At 44.0% G+C, this 19,196-nt stretch overlaps 1 protein-coding gene across 5 annotated transcripts in view; it reads left to right on the top strand.

The window, feature by feature from the left end:
• The first annotated feature begins 15,330 nt into the window (after positions 1–15,330).
• LCLAT1 (lysocardiolipin acyltransferase 1) overlaps positions 15,331–19,196 on the top strand; it is a 112,062-nt gene continuing 108,196 nt past the window's right edge. For 3 of the 5 annotated variants that reach the window (XM_063391164.1, XM_063391165.1, XM_063391167.1), the window contains exons 1-2: positions 15,332–15,483; positions 15,615–15,702. The gene's annotated coding sequence lies outside the window, so the exon portion shown is untranslated. Of the gene's footprint in view, positions 15,484–15,614; positions 15,708–19,196 lie in introns of all 5 variants that reach the window. The other 2 variants (XM_063391168.1, XM_063391166.1) reach the window with 2 other exon arrangements.

The raw sequence follows: 19,196 nt of genomic DNA, 5'->3' as shown, positions 1-19,196 counted from the left end.
CAGCTGGGTATGGTGTCATCCCCTCCACTGCCAGGAGATTCCACAGCAATTGAGCCTTTAACATCACTTATTAGTTCATGAGATGGAAGATTCCACGGCGGCAATTACTGCTCATTTCAAGGGATTAGGTAGCCCCTGAGGTTTGACAAATTCCTGCTCGTGGTGGATTAGATGCCCTGTTAGCAAGCAAAATATTAAAGACAATGGCAGCGATCTTACATCTTGCTCGTATTTTGCCTATGGATTACAGTCTTTGTAATTAATACCAAGGAAGAAGGCACCCAGATGGACTGTGGCTTTTGAAAGATTAACCTTGATGGAATTTCTTTTTTTAATTTAAAACTTTATTAGTCTTTCTGTGATGTTTAGAGCAGACTTGGGATGCTGATGGCTTTATTCCTGGCTCATCAAGTGTCTTACAGGAATCCTCCCTTGGGATTCATACAGCTGACGATCACCACACTTGTGTTCCCTCTGACAAAATCAGGCTGAATCCTGGGAGGTTTTGAACAAACCATTGTCAGTGCTGAGGATGTGTCAGATGTCTCTCCTTCTGTTTCAGGATGATGAACAGGATATGAAAATCCAAAAGAGGAGTGTGTAGCAAAAAAGAGATGTTGGAGAGATCACCAGCTCTGATGATGAGTACACAGCTTAGGATGATAACGTGGGTGTTGCTCCTAGCACTGCCAACCTTCCAGGACCTGGGGGAATCAGCTCGCTTCACTAGGAAACTTATGTCCAATTTGCAACAGCGACGAGAGGCTTAGCTATTACCTATCTAGTGTGGACAGAGAGAAGCAGAGAACTGAGTGAAATGTGTGAGAAAGGGACAAGGTATTTAAGTGACTTCAAAATACTTTGAGATCTTGGATTGCAAGGCAGCAGGTGCAATATAAGCACAAATTGTGCATTTATTGCATGTGCATGTTCAGAGCCAGATTGATCCCTGTGTGCAGGCACATGAATGTGCATTTGCATGCATGTCCTTTGAAGCCCAAACGCAGCTCCGCTGAACATGCAAGAGAAGAAAACTGGGCAGCACGTGTGTATCTATAGATACATACATTGCACATGGAGTACAAGTGCTAAAACACACTGGAACACCTATTACAGTCTGCCTGAAAGTATAATGCTAAGATCAGAATTTGTTTTATCCCATTGCCTTGTTTTTAAAGCCTAGAGAAATACCCACACTAGCCAAAACAATCTGATTCTTGAGCTCACTTTGGTATTTTCCACAATTTTCAACCAGCTGTCAGGTGAAATTTTCAGCAATTGCAAATGGCTGTTTAAATTTTTAGAAATGCACTAAATGCACCATTTTAAAGAAATGCTAAATGGTTCTTCTTTTAAGATATTATAAACGTTTTTTATCATTTCTAACAAAGCCAATAATGTTTTTGAAAATCATATATCTGAAGCTATGGGCATAACATCATTATTTCAGATAAAGGTGCAAAACAGGATACCACAGGATACCACAGGAAAGGTCATTATTGCCTATAAAGGTCAATGAATTTAATACCTCTTATAGTAGTCAAGAAGGGATACATATTGATTCAAGGTTACTGGATCTATATATATGGAACATAAACCTGAACTATATTGATACATTTAAAAATGAAGGTGTTCGCTAGAATGTAGAACCAAATTTCAGGTTATAAAAAAATTGTTTTAATTATCTTCAGAAGATCTGCAGATGTTTCTGTTGTGATCACGAGCCTGAGAACTATAACAATACCTTCTCCAAGTGAAAATCTAACCTGTTAAGAGAAAATGAATGTGGAAATCCAGTAAAAGATTCAACTCTGACCCATTTGGAAGACAAAATAAGCCTGTGATATCCTGTTCGTTCACCAGGGAGTCATACTTATCATTGAATTGTTACAGCTAGACAGAACACAGGTATTTATATATTCTGTATGATCCAAGTGCTTAAAATTGCTTTCAACTGTTGACTTCACTGGAGATGAATGAAAGACATTAGAAGGACCGCTGCAATCCAGCCTCTTCCAGCACTGTGTAATGGTCCCAGGAATATCTCCTGTGTACATCATTCCCATCCGTTCCAGGAGTTCTCATGGCATTGTGCAAGCCCCACAGCAGAGAGGTCACCACAGCTCGGCTGCCAAGCTCCCCCACCAGCTGCTGCCAGCTGATGGCTGCTCTGCAGGAAAACAGCTCTACAACACAGGCAGCTCGTGGGGCCACTTGGATGTGTGCCTCCTGGAACAAAAAAGAGGAGGGGAGGGAAAGGAATGGAAAAAAGAAGAGAGAACTAAAATGAAATGCATGAATATGGGTGGGAAAATGAGTTCTGTTCCTTGCTGAAGCTGCCCAGGCAGATTCTCTTAACTGTGTCCATGTCACACGGTGTATTTGGCTAGCCAAGAGAACACATATGTTATCCAAACACCAAATAATGATTTTCACTGCTCCACTGGGACACTGATGTGGCTTCCCCTGGGCACCATCCCTTTTTGATGGAGGCAGAGATGAGCAAATCTTCTTGGATAAGTACCCATGGACAATTCATGTTGCCTCTTTGCTTCTGCTTGGACTATCTCTATCTTTTCCATGTAAGTCTCCTCCTTTACTCTTGATTCCTGCTGTTTCTTGCTCTGCATTCAAAGCTATGTGTTTTTGCAATGAGGGATTTCATGAAAGGAGACAGAACTTTTCTTGCAGGAAAGGTAGGTTTAAAGGGTCTCAGAGGGATTATTTTAGGCCTTCTGATTATGTTTCTCGGTTTAGAATAGATGTAATATACAAATTAATCAGACAAAAGGTTGAAATACACAAAACCTGGAAAACGTCCAAACCCCCCACACTTAGGACTTTCCACATACACCTTCCCAATAATTTCTAATTCCACAGCTCCAGCTCTGAGAGTAATGCTTAATTTTGATCTTAGCTTTAGTTAAATGTGGTGAAGAATCCATCCTACACCTCACTGAATTGGTAGCCAGCCCATGGGTAGTTCAGCAAACTCCTAAGAGACCCAGTAAAACAGAGTAGAAGGGGAGAGTAATAGACTGCAATTAGAAAGCTGTCAGTCTCCTACACTAAAATCCTACAGTCCTACAAATCCTCTAGGACTTTCAGACTGAAGATCAGCATTTACAACTTCAGCCCCAAATCATTCATAAGCAGTTGTAAATGATGGCACCCACGTAGAAATCCCTCTAGTGGTAAATACTGCCCTGGGCACAACACAATTAGCATGAAGCAGCAGCCTCCAAACAGTTTGAAATTATAAGTTCTGGGCAAAGCAGCTTACAGCAACCTAATAGAGGTGAGGTTCCCACCTCCAAACTGGCATGAGGCAACCTCCCAGTAAAGCACAGCTGAGAAGGGAACAGAGTTCTGGAGACCACAGTGATTCCTTTCCAGCCATCTGAGGCCTAGAAGCCTTAAGAACCCTTATGCTTAGGACATACTGAAATAAAAACCTGACTTTTATGATAGTACCTTGGAAGAAGCAGTATGAGAGTTGCATGGGAAAGTGGTCTGTCCTTTGCACACCTGGATTGCTTTCATGACATGCCATAAAAAGTGCTGGAATAGCGTTTCTTCCTCCACCTCTGCCTGTAGGCTCCACAGGGGGGTAGAAGTGTGGGTACACCGCACTCCATCACCAGTTTGTTGATAATTGGAGGACACAGGTTGATGGCACTCTGCTGCCTGAACCCCTGCCTTGCAACTCTGTGCCACTCTGTGGCCTGACTCACCCTGAGTTGTACCAGTGTGTGTTCTCACAAGGTCCTTGGGTGACTGTGCAGGCACCTGAGAAATCTGTCCACAGCACCGACAGCTGGGGTCCTCCATTGCTCCTTGGATAGGACTGCTCCCTGCTCCTGACCCTGGCTGAGGTGCTGGAGCCAGGGAGCTCTCTTTGGGGCACCTTTTCACTAGACAGGGGGAGGGAGGTGGACCTCTGCCAACAGATTTGAAAAAGTGGGGTTTTTGCTCATTATCTGGATATATATTGCCATTGCTGGCTTTGCCTGGCTTTATGACTGTGCTCCCTCTTGCCTAATAAAGATCTGGGAATGCAAGTGAGTGGTGGAAATCCATCTTTTTAAGAGCTCCCGGGGAGGGTGTGTTTAGTTTTCTCAGGTTTCTAAGTGGAGATTGGAATTTAGTCCTTTATCAAGAGGGGCCATGGGTATATTAAATCCAAGCATTTTTCTCTGCTGTTAACCACCTGGCAGAAAGGCTACACTAATTACATCAGATGTGTTTTCTCAAATTTTCCTGCTTCTATTATAAGTGTGAGGCTTATGACAGGGGAACCAGTCTGACCACTGGGAAATGCCACCTGTCTTATTCACAACTCAGTTCCCAGATTAACCAGGAGACAGTGACCCTCATGGGAGGTAAGGTTTGGGGACAGAAACAGACAGGTCATGGGAGAAGAGCATGGCAGAAATAATATAATTCTGTCACCACAGAGCTCCAGGTCCATGCTCATGGGCAGGGAGTGGACAGGCACCGTGCCAGTAGAAAATGCACAAGATTATGGTGCTTGGAACTTGGAGCAATGAAAGCAGTTTCTATGCTGTGCAAATAAATCTCTGCCTTCCTCCTAACAATCAACAGACACTTTTAGGGGTTGCCATTGTAAGAATGTCGGTAATGGCAATGCAGATGCTGGCTTGGTCTAGAGAGGGAGGAATAGAAAGCAATGAGAGATGGGAGAGAGGCCATGTTTATGACACTAAAGATGAGCCTTCATACTCTTCAACAAATCTGTGCACCTCTGGGAAATGCCTCAGCACAGCCAGCCATCATCTCAAGCCCTGCAGTACCACTCACACAAGCTGGAGCGTTTGACCTTTTATCGCTTTTCCCTGCGTAGCATTTTTGCTAAGGGTGTCTCAAAACTTGGATATGTGGACCAGGCTTTGGTGGAAACTCATGGTTATAGGGTTTTCCTGGAAAGCAAGCGTTATGCAAATTGCTCAGAAGTGACAGTGGTAAAAACAGTATTTAGTAGAAAAACATTGTCCTACTCAAAAGAGAGAACACACACACACACAAAAAAGTCACAATTTAAAAAGTAGAGGAGTAAAATATGATTTGACCTTGTTCTTTTAAATGGTACTCAGGCATTAAAGTGCACTGGGGGCTAAACTTCTTACATTTAGTGACAGATCTTCTGACATGCTCCCACCAGATGCTTCTGTAGATTGGAAATGAGCAACAGGGAAGAAATATGGTAGGGTTTTTTTCAAGATGCAATGAGATGTTGTACTTCCTGGCCACATGTAAAATGAATTTACAACGGAAACATGCCAGAAATGCCTGAGGGTAACACTAGCTATAGCAGAATGCTGAGTCTTTTTTTTTTTCCTCCAGCATTGAATAATGATCCTAAATGTCATTTTTCTTAAAACAACCCCAGCATGGGTGACTGGTGAGTGAGATCAAGGTTCCATGTTTCATAGGGCACATCGGGAAAAAGTTATTGTGCAATCTGATCTCAACTGCACATACGTCCTCTGTCACACACACTAAGATAACTCTCAAGGTTATTTATTGCAACAGACCCCTAAAGTGATGACATTGTGAAATTAATATTATTACTATGAATAATTGCATCATTTTCTCTGACTCTAGTTATTCTTGTTTTCTGCTAATACATGCATCTCAATGCTGTTCATTGCTGGAGTGACTGGAAACATTTCACATGGTTTGCAGAGAACAGTTTTAACATTTTCCAAGCAAAGGGGAAAAATGCACTTCGACTCTTTTTGGCCTCAAAACTGTGCAACAAGTTTGCAAAATACTTAAGCACAGGGCTAGCAGGTGTCTGTCAAGGTCATTGTAACCTTACAAACACTCCCCCTGATTCATTAGGTTTTTGAAGTGACCAGAGCTGCCTCTTAATTCAAAGAAGAGAAAGAGGGACAGCCAATCTCGTAATGCAGGTACAACAGTAAATTACCCTGCACCAAGCCCTGTGTGTCTCAGAGGGCTGACGGCAGTGCTGAGCTGTGGGTGATGAAGAGCCAGGGCCATGCAGCCAGAGGGGCAGATTCAGGTGCTGATTACAGCACTGCAAATCTCCCCTTCAAGCACAAGCAATGCTTTACACTTCGCAGAGGGAACAGGAGAAAATACCACTGGGCAGTAAGTTGAGAGACCTGGAAGACCTTTATGTCTTAGTTAGGGCTCCTTGCGTTAGTGTCAGATCTTCCGCGCTGATGCACATATGCTTTCCTAACCACAATGCTATCCAAAGCCTCCATCTTGGTTAACATTTCATCATTCACACTCCAGGAATTATCATTTCCTCTAGACGTGCTGACAAAGCTCATTGTTTATTGCTCACAGCATGTCAGAACTGCTGGTTTTGCTTTGGACTGCAAGATGTTTGGAAAGCCACATGCTTTTTCTGAAGCCAGTTCAGTCCCCTGTGTGCCAGCTTCAGCTGCTGTGTTCGCTTTTGCCCAGAATGTCAGATCCTGTCCAGATGAGCCAGAGCAGAGGAGAGCATCAGCCTCAGACTGACCAAACAGCAGTGGATTTCATGTAACCACAGCCAAAATCTTCCTGGCAGTCACAGGTACAGACTTTCCAGCAGAGAGGGCTGGTACTTTACTACCTTGCTCCCCTCTGGACCTGCAGATAAACCTGCTGGATGAGTAAGCCAGTGAGTGTGGCCTGGACACATGCCTGTTTTGCCATTTCCTAACCCAGGGGAGATTACAGCTCTTCCTGGCAGCAGAAATGCCCATGGAGAGATTGTAACAGCGAAGGAGGCCACACACCACCCCTTCTGGAAAAGAAAATGATCTTCAGCCAGCGTCCTGTGCTCCAGCTCTCCCCACCCAAAAATGGGGGCAACACCTGGCTGCTCACTGACCTGTTACAATACTGCAGTCATGAGCAGTTGCTAAATGGTGCAGAAATGCAGATCATTATTTATTAGTTACTGCATTTCATATGACAGGACATTTATTTTTCCATAAGTCCCTGAAAGCTGAACTAACACAGCAAACACAGGACTGGTCCTACTGATCTGTACAGCATTACCTCTGGCTGCCTGGCTGAGCCCTCCTCTCAGTCCAGGAGGGCTGTGAGAGCAGAGTATTTTGGTGAAGACTTTATTTCTGTCTTGCAGGAAAAGTCCTGAGCCACATAATCTGACCTCCCTAGCTAAAATGTCTCCTAGAAGATCTGTCCTGCCCACAGCAGTACCACAGGCAGGAGAGGAGACACACAGCACAGGAGCTGCCTGCTTGTCCTGGGAGAAAGAGTCCAGCTGCACCCATGAGTGGAGGCAGAGCAGCAGGAAGGGACTGAGAGCTGTAAGACCAGCAAAGCAGCAGTCAGGGGATGTCCTCAGCACACAGGAATTAATGGCCAGCAACGAGCAGGGTGACCTGAGCACTCCTTATTGCATGGGACAGACAGGCTCAAAGCTACAGAACACATTCTCTGCAGGATGGAGGTCCCTCTGCATCCAGTGATTGCTCCTGAGGTTGTTCCTCCCCCCACAGTAACCCCAAAGGGACTACTCCAGCCCAGGGAGTTAATAAGGAGGGGTGGAGAGTTTGTTGTCGGTGGGAAATCAGTGAGTGGTTTGAGTAAGCTTTTTGGGAGAGGAGACAGCTCCTAAGGGTCACTGGCACTGATGACAAAGAGAAGCTTTGCCAAAAAGAGCCCAGGCAGATCTGTGTTCCTGGGAGCACTGCCCTTTCTCATCCCTCAACTGTACCTCACCGTCTCACTCTGCTGCTTTTGCCTGACAAGCCCTTGTAGCTGTGACCTGTCTCTTGGAGCTTGTTATCCCACATTTTATTTCCATCAAGCAGGATCTGTCCAGGTGATTAAACAAAAGACATCTTTTCATTATTGTTGTTGTTTTTACTGTGCCATTGCTATGTCCTTTATAACAGCTTTGCTTTTCCTGTGAGGAATAATCTCTGGAAACTTGGATCAAATCCTTTGGCTCGTACTAGAAAAGGTAATAAAATCCTGGGAACCCAAAATGTTTCTCTGTTGTTTTCACTAAACATCTTTTTCCAGCTTGAAAAAATGCATTTCTTGTTTCTGATTTGTTTCCTGATTTAGGGAAAATTTCTTCCTAACCTGCCAGTTTTCCTCCTGCCCAGCACACCTGGGCATTTGGAAGACTGTGCCCAAGTGCTCAGAGGGCTCCAGAGACCTTGCTCTTGCTCCCCACCACAACTCTGACTCTCCCTACAGTTACAAGGAAGCCACTAATTTCCTCATGGCTCTGGTTTCTCCATCTGCCACCTTATGATATAATATTTACTTATCTTTTCAAAGCATTTTAAATCTCTGTAGGAATGCATTATAAAAGTGCATTAGTGTTATTACTTTACTCCGTTGTGTAACTTTGAGAAATGGCTTACGTAAGGCTGGCTCCTCTATCCCCTCTCTGACCCCCATCCATTGTCCTCCTGCTGCTGCTGCCTCCTCCCATGACAGCAATAATTAAGCTCTGGTTTCCCAGTACCCTCCTTGGTTTCTACCCAGACTTTGGGGAGTTAGCATCCAGCTCCCTCTGCATCTGTCCAGAGATTGGCTTTGGATTCAAAGGTTTTGCTGCTTCTCTCTCCATGCCTGCATTAGGATCACAAGATATATTTTCAGAAGCTCCAGAACTACTTGTATGAACTCAAAGCCCCTTTTTCTGGCATCTCAGAAGTACCCTATCAACAACAATCTTTGACACTTCCTTATAACTATAACACGAGTTTTATTGGGAGGGTATTTGTAGCCTCTTTGCCCTGTACTCTCTCAGGTTTAGCCTTCACAAACCAAAATAGCAGGAACAGGGGAGCAGTCCAGCAATAATCTAAAGCAGAATGTATCTAGTTGGTGTGGTGAGAAGGAGTGGTGAGAGGAACAGAGCTCGTGATGAGAATGACATAGCTGACTCCTGATGTGCTACTGTGACCTGGTTTATTTTTTTCCCACACGATTTTTTCTGTTTAGTAGATAAGTTAAATTTTTTTGTTCCTTGTATTTTCTGTCATGCCAAAACATCTATTTTCAGTGAGATAAAAGGCTGTCAAAAGAGCAGGTACTTGAATTAACAACACTCCATACAAGAGCTTTCACTAAAGGGGCAGAGGATAGGAATATGAAGGGTGCAAACTAGTGAGACTCCTCTATGCTCTTCTTCCTCTTTCTCTTCCTCCTTTCCTGAAGGATATTGGTCCACATCCTCACCATTTTATGTGAAACAGCTGCCAGGTTTTATGCCAGAGGTGACTGCATTTCAGAGACAAGCAAATGAGCTGCTGTACTACTGCCAGATACTGACCTCATGTGCATTAGCCTTGGCTTTTCAAAGGGTTCCACTGGACTTTGGTGGTGCAGCTCCAGCCTGACCCCAGCATAAAAGAGATCTGAGCCCATTCCACTAATTTTTGGCATTCAAAAAACATAAAGTGCATGTCCTATAACAATGTGTCCATACACTCTGCCGCCCTGCTAACACCCATCTCACACAGGCTGTCTCTCTCTCACAGTCAATTATTTGGACAAGAACTGGTGACTAATAGAAGCAATTTGTAGGAAACATGCTGTTCCCAAGTGACCAGCAGCAAATTGCTAATGACTGACATTAGAATGACCATTCTCCAAAGAGGAATAGTTGAAAGCCCACTGTGCACAGCACCGATCACATTTAGCAACAAAACAACCCCTCCTGATTCTGGCATCTGCCATTTATGCTGGCTACTGCTTGCTTCTTTGCCCTAGTACATCTGTAAGACCAATTACACTGAAATTAAGCAAGCACATATTATTTGTTGACATAAACATGAAACGTAATGAAATATACACTTCACTAATGTGACCTCATCAAGTTTTGATGGACAAAACATTAAAAATACAAATGCACTATGGGGAGAAATCCTGCACTTTTCAGGAGATGGATCATAGGGCTTAATAGATCATTTCCATCTCTGAAATTTCTGAGTTGGGATGAATGGAATTTCTTAGTATTTGAAGCAAGAGGAGGGCATGTTTAAACAGACTGGAGAAGACTGCAGAGTAAAATCTTTGCACTATAAAAAAGGCAGCCTTGGTTTTTATTGCCCCTGTGGGGAGTCTCCTGTGAACCAAACAGCAACTAAATCAAATAAACATTTCTGAATCAACTCCATCTTCTCTTCAGCTTTGGAGGGTTTAAAAAACCCTGTAATTTATTGAATCACCTTTTATGGTTGTACCTACAGATGTCTTTTGAATTTGATAGTAAAAACATTTAAACTCATAATGTTTCCCAAATCAGCTAAATACATTATATCACCTATGCCAGTTACTATATTTGTAGGGCAGTAAACAGTGGCCTTTATTGTTTGCCGTTCATGGGGCTGTGCATAAGAACGAGCTTAGTCTGTCTCCAGAGATATACTCTTACCTTGCAGGCACCAGAAATATTATACCAGCTTAAATCAGTGCAAGCTTTCCATGCTGTCACTGCCTTCCCTGTTTTGATTTGGTGACAGTAATCTGTGTTCACTGCTGTGCTGATGCCCTTCGAGTCAAGGCCCCTTCTCTACTTCTGCTGTTTCTGGAAGAAAAATTAACAAGTGCAGCTCAGGCATGTTATGAACAGTTAGCAAATTTCCACACCTAGGAAGGTATGTGGGCTCAGATATCTGATTTTCTTTGCAAGCAGATGGAGAGGTGAAAATCCTTATGCGGGCTTGTCATATCCTTATCTCAAACCCTTCAGAAAAGTAGGCAAATGGAGGTGAGGCAGTGAATTATCCAGACATTAAGTGACTTAGCTCTTCTCATAGGCAGTGAAATTTGCTTAGAAAACCCAGGAGAGAGGAAAAACCCAGGTGTGTTTTACTCCCAGGATGTGGAGTATGGCAGTTTCAGCAAATGAGCTGCATGAGAGTTGTTAGGGGAGAGCGTGGGTGTGAGGGCAGAGCCATCCCAAAGTGTTCATGGACTGAAGGCAGTAGGGGCCCTGAGGATCACGTCTGCACTGCTCTCTGGGGCAGAGGGCTTTGGGGAATGCACCTCATGACCTCCCACCTCGGGCATTTAATGACCCCTTCTCATCTTTACCTTTCTCTCATGCAATCCTTTTGTCTTCCTCTTCTCCCACTCCTTGAATTTACCATTTAATACCATCTCTGGTGCTAATTTTGCAACTGTTTACATGGTATAGGATCATTAGGAAAGCAATTAACACATTCTGATGAGATTTAGGAAGTGGAAATAGCCATGTAAATAGCAGATCCATAAGTAGCTTGTGCTTCTCAATTTGAAAACCATTTGATGCAAGCACAGCCTAGGCCATTTCTCGACAAGAGCTCCTAGAAAGTCTCTTTGTTCAAGTGACTGAGGCTTTTCCAAGGAACAGGAGAATATGAGTTATCTTTCTCCCGTTCTTTGGCAGTTATAGAGAGGCATGACTGGCTGCCTAATGATATTTCCCATATTGTTTATCTTTTCTTCCCTTTGAGTGCCACATGGTCTGTCATTCCCTCAGCTCAGATATAAGCCCCAAAGGGACTTAGTCTACAAATAAAACACAGAGCTAAGCAATAGTGATTAAAACCCAAAATGTTTCAGGCATACTGCTGTTGTTAGTAACACTATTTTCAAATGATTTCCCTCTTCTCTGTGTCCCCTCTTGGAGACTTGTTATGAGCTCCATGATGCCACTTGTCATCCAACTGAGCTATACCAACACAAGATGAATGGAGGAGTCCCAGACAAATAATACAGCCAAAAAATATTTTGTAAAGCTAGCCCCAGCTATAATTAAAATATCCTTTCTCTTGTGTTTCTATGCAGGTCTTAAAATCTTCATTCCATATGTTTCCAGGTGCTGTCAATGGATAGATAGTAGCTTGTATCCTTTTCTGGTTTCACTTTCTATTTCTCAGGTGCTAACACAACTTGAAAGACTCAATCATTTTCAATTTCACCCCCTTGCAAAAAGATTTTAATTGTCGTGAGGTTTTTCCCCCCCACTGTGAGCAATGTTTTAGTTTTTCAATCTGGTTTTTTCACGTGAACTTTGCTTATGTGGCCATACTGCTTTTCACTCTGGCTGTAAGTCCCTCTCCAAGAGCTTTTGAACCTTCTTGATGAATTTTGCTCAAATTTGATGGAAGGAGAGAAAGGCAGAATTCTCAGAAAAAATCATGCTCTTACAAGATCTGTTAATACAGACATTATGATAGAGGAGTGAGAACTAAATTCATGCCCTGACTGAGCAAACACTATTATTTCTCTTGGCAGCTGGTACTCATTGGCCCACCTGCACTTACTACTTCTTGCTTTGCAGGTTTGCTGTCCATGGAGTGGGAAGGAGACAAAATTAATGCAGTGGGGATGGAGATGGGCTGACAGGCACAGGGAGCAAGTCAGTTGGGAATCAGGCCTTACTGCTTCCAGCTCTCCCCACAGGAATTGTTTTGTGGCTAAATTAAATCTATATTGTTTTATTTCAAACACGTGGAAAGCTTGACTTCGGCATCAAATGACATTATTTATGTGGACGTAAAGCCAGTACCTTAATATTATTTTAACAAAGCCTTCTGAAATGCACATACATTTCCAGTCAGCCGGATTCTTCCTTTTTGCTGAATACTGAACATTCTTTTCTTCCCCTCACTGTTGTCTTTGGCTGTAGAAATTGTACTTTCCACTTTCACAAAAACTGTAGGGGCATTATGAATGCCTGTATTTTTCTTGAGCAGACTTTTTGCTTTCTAACAAAATGCCTACTCTAACTCACTTCACACAAGTTCAGCTTTCAGTGTATGTGTGTAAAGCACAAGGTGCTTATCTATTTTGCCTGTGTAGTTGCAACTGAAAATTAAATTTGCCTTTGTATTTTCTACTAGAGTGCTATGATGAATGCTTGAAAAGATGTCATGTCCTTCTTCAGCTGCCTGCATGTCATTGTGATAGACAAAGAGATTTATCTCCAAGCAGTACAAAATTGATCTGAGGTTCTTAATGAAAATAGGAACACAAATACTCATTATTGTTTGTCTTACCAATTTGTTTTCTCCACAGTTTTAAGTAAAACATCTTAAGTGAAAGTTTATAAAGCGAGGTATTGGCATTGTAAGGTGTGCTGTATAACGTTTCACACTTTCTAATCAAATTACAAACTTTGATTATCATCTCCTGGCAGCACTCTCAGCAAGAAGAAAATGCCATTATTCTTACTACACTGATAGGAAAGTGAGATGATTTATCCAGGGTCACCCTGAAAGTGGCAGAGAGTGCACTGCAGTAACATTCTGGCCTATGTGTTGGTGCACAAAGTGCCAAAGCTCCTTACTTAGCTACTTACGAAATCTTTCTCAGTATTTTATTAACCCATTTTAGCACATATTTCTTCCATGCAGAGAGCTTCAGCCCAAAAGGCAATTAGCCATATGCATTTTTGCCCAGTTTCTCAATCTAATGGAAGAGCCATGACTGCCATACGGTACAAATATCAAAAGCCGCAAGCAGACATGATTGCAGTTTCACTCCTCTCGCCTTCCTAGACAACAGCAGTGTAATAATTTGGGGACAGCTTTCCATTTAGCATTGCAGGGTTGCACCAGGAATTCTGCAGATATTGCAGATGCCATCTCTAGCCTGTTTCTATTCAGAGTTTTGAGGCTGCCCAGGAGCCTGGCCACAAGTCTATGGCTGACAGCCCACAGCACATGTTACCCTTGGGGACATTCTGCTGATGCTATGCCTTTCATGCTGAGTTACTGCTATTTAAAATTCAGCCGTTTACCTTGCTCTTGTCCTTATTTTCAGGAGGCATCAGTGAGGATTCATTTCACCTGGCTTTAACCATGTCATTAGCCAGAGCGATCTCAAAGTTAGCCATTTCAGATCCCCATGTGCTGGGCTGTTTTAGACACCTATTTTGGGATGGAATGGGTCACTTATGGGAGCTACCTAGAGGAGGGAATCTTGGTGACTAAGTCTGACTACATGCCTGTTTCCTGGTTAGCACAAGTCAGCTGAGGTGAATCACAGAACAAAGAGCCTCTATACGTAAGAGGTAGAGCGCTCCAACAGAGTTGCCTTTATCTCTTCATCTAAGGCATTTTGAAGGATTTGGGATGCTATTGATACTTTTACACAAGATCCACTCCATTCTGGGTTTGAGATTGCACAAGGTCTTTGGGAAGCCTATTCCAATGCTTGACTGCTCTAATTTTGAAGAATTCCTTCCTGTTAACTGAGATTTCTCCTGCCACAATGTGGGACCAATGCCTCTCATCTGCTTGCTGTGCACCTTGGAGAAGAGCCTGGCTCCACTTTCTCAATTACCTTCCACCAGTTGTAGACAACAGCTAAGTTCCCCCTTAGCTTCTACTTCTCCAGCCTGAATGAACCAATGAGAGCCTCAAAAAGTGATGACAGGGGATTTTCCCACGTTTCTACGACTTTTAGGATGAAATTCTCCAAAAGCTCATTCCCTCTTTATTTCAACTATTGACCAAGCTGATGACTGATTCTCAAGTCTGCAAAGGTACCCTCTAAGGCAAGCAATCTTCACCGGATCATTCTAGGCGTATCCGAAGAGACAATACTGTCCTCAAAACCAGCTGCATGGGAAAAAAGGATCCCAGAGGGGGGTGGCTATGGGGGGATATATCCCTAAGTGGGTATAGGACCAGGTTTTGCCCTTCGTTTGTACTTTGCAGGAGTTTTGCAGAGGAAGACGTTCGTCTACGCACTTGGAATTGATGTGGAATCAGAAAGAGAGCCCAAGTTGCTTTGGTCTTCATTCAGCAGCTCTTGTCAGCTGGGCATGGACTCCCTTCGGAGTTAAATAAAACTTTATTTAAAGCCTCCTGGAGTTTCCCTTCTTGGACTGGGGGTTTCACAAAGGTTTGTTTACCTTATAAAAACATACACGTGGAAAGAGTATAAAGAGGTTAACTCCATCAACAGTGAGTGGCGGCACAGGCGGTGCAATAAAAACTGAAAATACAGCCTGTTTCGGGGAAAGTTCAGAGAAACCATCTCCTCACAGCAGTGGAAATCATGCCACGGTCGTTTTCCACTGCTCTCCCACCCCACAGGGTATTTTATGACAAATTCTGCAGCTAAACACTGGTACGGTTTTCCCCTTCGTGCAGCGCTGTGGGCCGGATGAATCACTTTCAGTCCATTTCGGGCTAATCCCCGAACACAGACGGCTGCTTTGTCCCCCCGATAGCCGCGGCCCCGCTGTTCCCCCTCAGGAGCGGCGCGGAGCCCCCGCGCCCCCCCGGCCGCTCCGAGCCCTCTCCCGCGCGGTCCCTTTAAGGGGCCCGGCCCGGAGCGCTGCCATGGCAACGGCGTGACCGCCGTGACCGGAAGTGAGGGGGTCAGAGGCCGCGGGAACATGGCGGCGGCCCTGGCGCCCGCGGGCGGCGGCGGCGCGGCGGCTCCGTGAGCTCCTCCTGCCGCGGCGGCTCCGTGAGCTCCTCCCGCCGCGGCGCTGCCCCGTCCCAGGTGAGGGACGGACGGGTGGAGGCCGGGCCGCGGTGCGGGCGGTGGTGGCGGCGCCGGTGCTCCGCAGCTCCCCGGCCTCGCCGGTTCGTTCCCTCCCGCCGGGCTCTCACCCGCCTCCCGTTTCTCCGCAGGCATGGCGCTGTAGGAGGGCCGGGAGCCGCGGCGATGGAGGAGAGCGCTTGAGCTTGTCTGCGGAGGCGTTCCGTGTGTGTGAGACGTGTACGGTACCCGAAACCTCGGTTTCAGTGCTGCTGTTTTTGTTGCACCTGGAGGAATAAATAACCGGAGGCCTGTTGTTAAAATCTCATCCTTAGTATCTTTCCTTTTGGGAGAAAAACAGAGTGTCTTGTTTTGACTTGTACACACGCAGAAGCCAGTCAGGCTTTTTTTCCAGCTGTAACTGGGTGGTTTTCCTGGGTTGCTGTGTCTGTTGTCACTTTTCCCGTTGGTGCTGGCGTGTGTGCTGCTGTCTGGGCTGGATGTGCCCTCTGGCACAGCTCAACTTCGACCTGAATGGTCTCTGGTGCTGCAAGTGCAGGGTGAGTGCTGCAGCAGGGCTCGTGGCTTTGCACAACCGGGCTGTTCAGCACATAGCTGTGGCTGCAAGAAGCTGCACGCTCAAAATAAATGTTGGAGTTAAACTGGTTGTGCAGCTTCGCACTGGTGCTCGTGTTTATTCATTGCAATACGGTTCTTGATCACTGGACTTCTTTAGTCTCTACTTTTGTTAGTGTGTGGAATGGACTACACTAATGGGCAGCATATTTTGCTTACTGATTGAAAGCATCACTGTATTTCACTTATTTTGTAGCAGCTGTGTGTTCTGTTCAAGACATGACCCAGCCTCTGCTTTTGGACCATTGAACTTTTTAGTTGTAGGTAGCCTGGTAACATTTTAATGTTTCTCAAACATGAGTTTATCCCACTATGAAACAGAGATTAATAGATAGGTCCCCCTCCATCCTATTGTTACTTAACAAATGGGGAAACTAGAATTTAAAAAAGAAAGCCAAAATATGTCTTAAATTGGACACAGAAATCTAAAATGAGTTGGATGACTTTAACACTGTTTTACAGTATTATCCAATAGGCTGAATGCAAAGCTGCAGTGGAAGTTGTACCTCAGCAAATCAAGGTACCCTTTACCAGTGTGAATTCATAGTTTGGTCAGTGTGTGGGCTGCTGCAGAAGAGTGTGGTCTCACTCCTTTCCATCGCTGGCCATGGTTTCTGGTTACTCTCTTTGTAGTGGATGTAGTGGTTGGATGATTTCAGGGACAGTTGATCTAACAGTTTTATGGGGATGGAAGTTATTCCAGTGAGCGCTTGCTCTGATATGAATGAAAGCTGTTTCTCCTTCTGTGCTAATGTAACCCAGCTGTGGGTCAACCGTAATGTGAAACTACCTCGGGAAACCAGCTCTCAAACTGGTCATTCAGAAAATGGGAACTACACCTCAAACTTCCGAAAAGTTTCGATTTAAAGAAAAGAGAAGTCGGCCCTGTGTAGGGAATATGTGGTGAGAGTGAAGAGAGTATAAGCCTGTGAAGGAACTTTCTCATCTTTCCAGGGTTTTTTCTCCATTCACTGCTTCCCAAGATGTTTCTGTGCTGAAGGAGGGAAGTCAGTCACAAACCTTTGTTTAGACCTCAGGGGCTGGTCCACCATGTGTACTCAATGAGGCCAAATCTTGAAGGAGAGATAATCTTGTACCCTAGTGTGAAAGCCAGATTGAGATTCTGCAGGGACACCTTGATTGTGGTATGGTCCAGCTCCTCAATCTCAATGAGTTTTGCTTTCATGGAGTTGCCTGGCCTCCCCACAAAAGCAATTTGGAAAGAAGATTGGAAGTGGAATGAGGTGTCATCTTCACACCCATCTGGGGTTTTAGCGGTGTTAGGATTTGCTGGATCAAGTAACCCTTTCTCCAGTTGCTCACGTGGGGGCTGTCATGTGTTTCATCTGGTCCTGCAGAGTTTCTACTCCTTCAGCAGCTATTTTTAGTAAAGCCAGATTCTTAGATTCTTAATCTGAACTGCCATAGGTGCAAATCCTCTTGTCCTTCTGCTGGATTTCTAACTAATTCTGTCCAAACTTTTCCCCATAGAGTTTCTTTCTCTTAATTTTTTGTTTGGATAGTCTCATGTGTCTTTTCCTTCAATGTGCTACTACCCCTTACTACTCCCAACTCTGCTTTGTCAAAGCACTTTTTTTTTTTTTTTTTTTTTAATTTTGTTGGCTGCTTCTTCCAGCTTCTTGGGATGTGCAGAGTCTTTGTCTCGATTTATGCTTTCTTCCCACCTCATCATTATTTACAAATCATCTGTGTTCTCCTCTGTCCTTCTTTCCTTATTTTATTCTCCTCCATGTACAGCCTCGTTCAAGGCTGTCCCTTCCTTGTTCCCTTGTTTCTTCAGGTCATGAATCTGGGAACTCAGACATGAGGCACTGAGCTCCATAGTCTGGTTCAATGTTCTATTGGCACTGGCCTGAGGAGAGCTGATCTGTTTGTGTCGTGTGTGTGGTGCTGGGTCAGCACTTAGGGCTAAGAGAGGGCGAGATGGAACCTTTGGAGAGTTGAATTTTTGGAACACGTCCTTGTTGACTGTGGGCAAAAGCTCAGAGTTTGATTTTACTATTTGTTGCTTTGGCCTAACAAGTAAATTGTTCCTGAAAGACAATTCTCCATTGTGAATTGTCCAGATTTTTGCTGTAGCAGGGCACAGTGAGATGTGATAGAGCTACGTTAGCAGAATTCTTCAAATATACCCAAAATGTCTCTTCATTTACCTATTTTTTTCTCTTAGCTGAGCTAGTTTACTTGTGAACTTGACCTTGTTTTGATATAATAAATTTAATTTACCTAGTTACATTTGTTTGTATTAGAGTTCTTGTGTGCTTAGGGGTTAAAAACTGGGAGAGTCTTTACTTGCCAGTGCAAAATTAGTAGCTTCACTGGGTTCGCACGCTATCCTTTCATGAGTTTGAGAAAATTCATTTCCCTTTAATCTGATAATAGGCTTAAGGTGGTTTCCCCTTGAGAACAGAACAGCTTTTTTCCACCTTGTTTTTCCAAGCTTTTGCATGTGTGATACTAAAGCTCCCCTATCTCTTGAGGAGCTTGTTTCAGGCATCTTTTGCTATAAAACCTGCTGTTGATGTTATTTTAGGTATCAAGGGAGCAGGTATTGCTTTCATTGCAGTGTTTCTTAAAGATATGTCTTAATCTCAGCTGCTTTTTCAGTGAGCTTACAATGGTTCTGTTATTTTTAAGACATCCAGCATCTCTTACCATTGAGAGAAATTGATTTCTATTTGCTCTTCTCCTTTGATGGCAGCTCCAGAGGTGCTGTGAAGGCCAAATGAAGACTGTCTCATGAGTCTGTATGAAGCAGTTATGTGGATCACCTCACACTGCTGGTAGAAAGAGAATTGATTTTTTCTGAAAAGTTTGTGGTCCTTTATAAAATTACTGTTTGAATGATGGTGGTCCTGTGAACTGCTGTGCCCCCAGACATGCTCACTGTTCCTGTGTGTTTTCATGTATAAACGACAGATTGTTTTGTACTCCTTTCACCAAATCAGTGAAACAACAGACTGAGCTGTAGTCAGAAGAGTCAAAAGACAACTGAACACTCAGGCTTTCAAAGGAGACCAAGAAGTAGAACACAACCAAGTCATTAATATTTCTTCCTAAATCAAAGACAGACAATA

This window comes from Prinia subflava, chromosome 2, assembly GCF_021018805.1.
Source record: "Prinia subflava isolate CZ2003 ecotype Zambia chromosome 2, Cam_Psub_1.2, whole genome shotgun sequence".
Classification (NCBI taxonomy): domain Eukaryota; kingdom Metazoa; phylum Chordata; class Aves; order Passeriformes; family Cisticolidae; genus Prinia; species Prinia subflava.
Note: the sequence above shows the minus strand (reverse complement) of the source record. Positions and strands in the feature narration are given on the sequence as shown.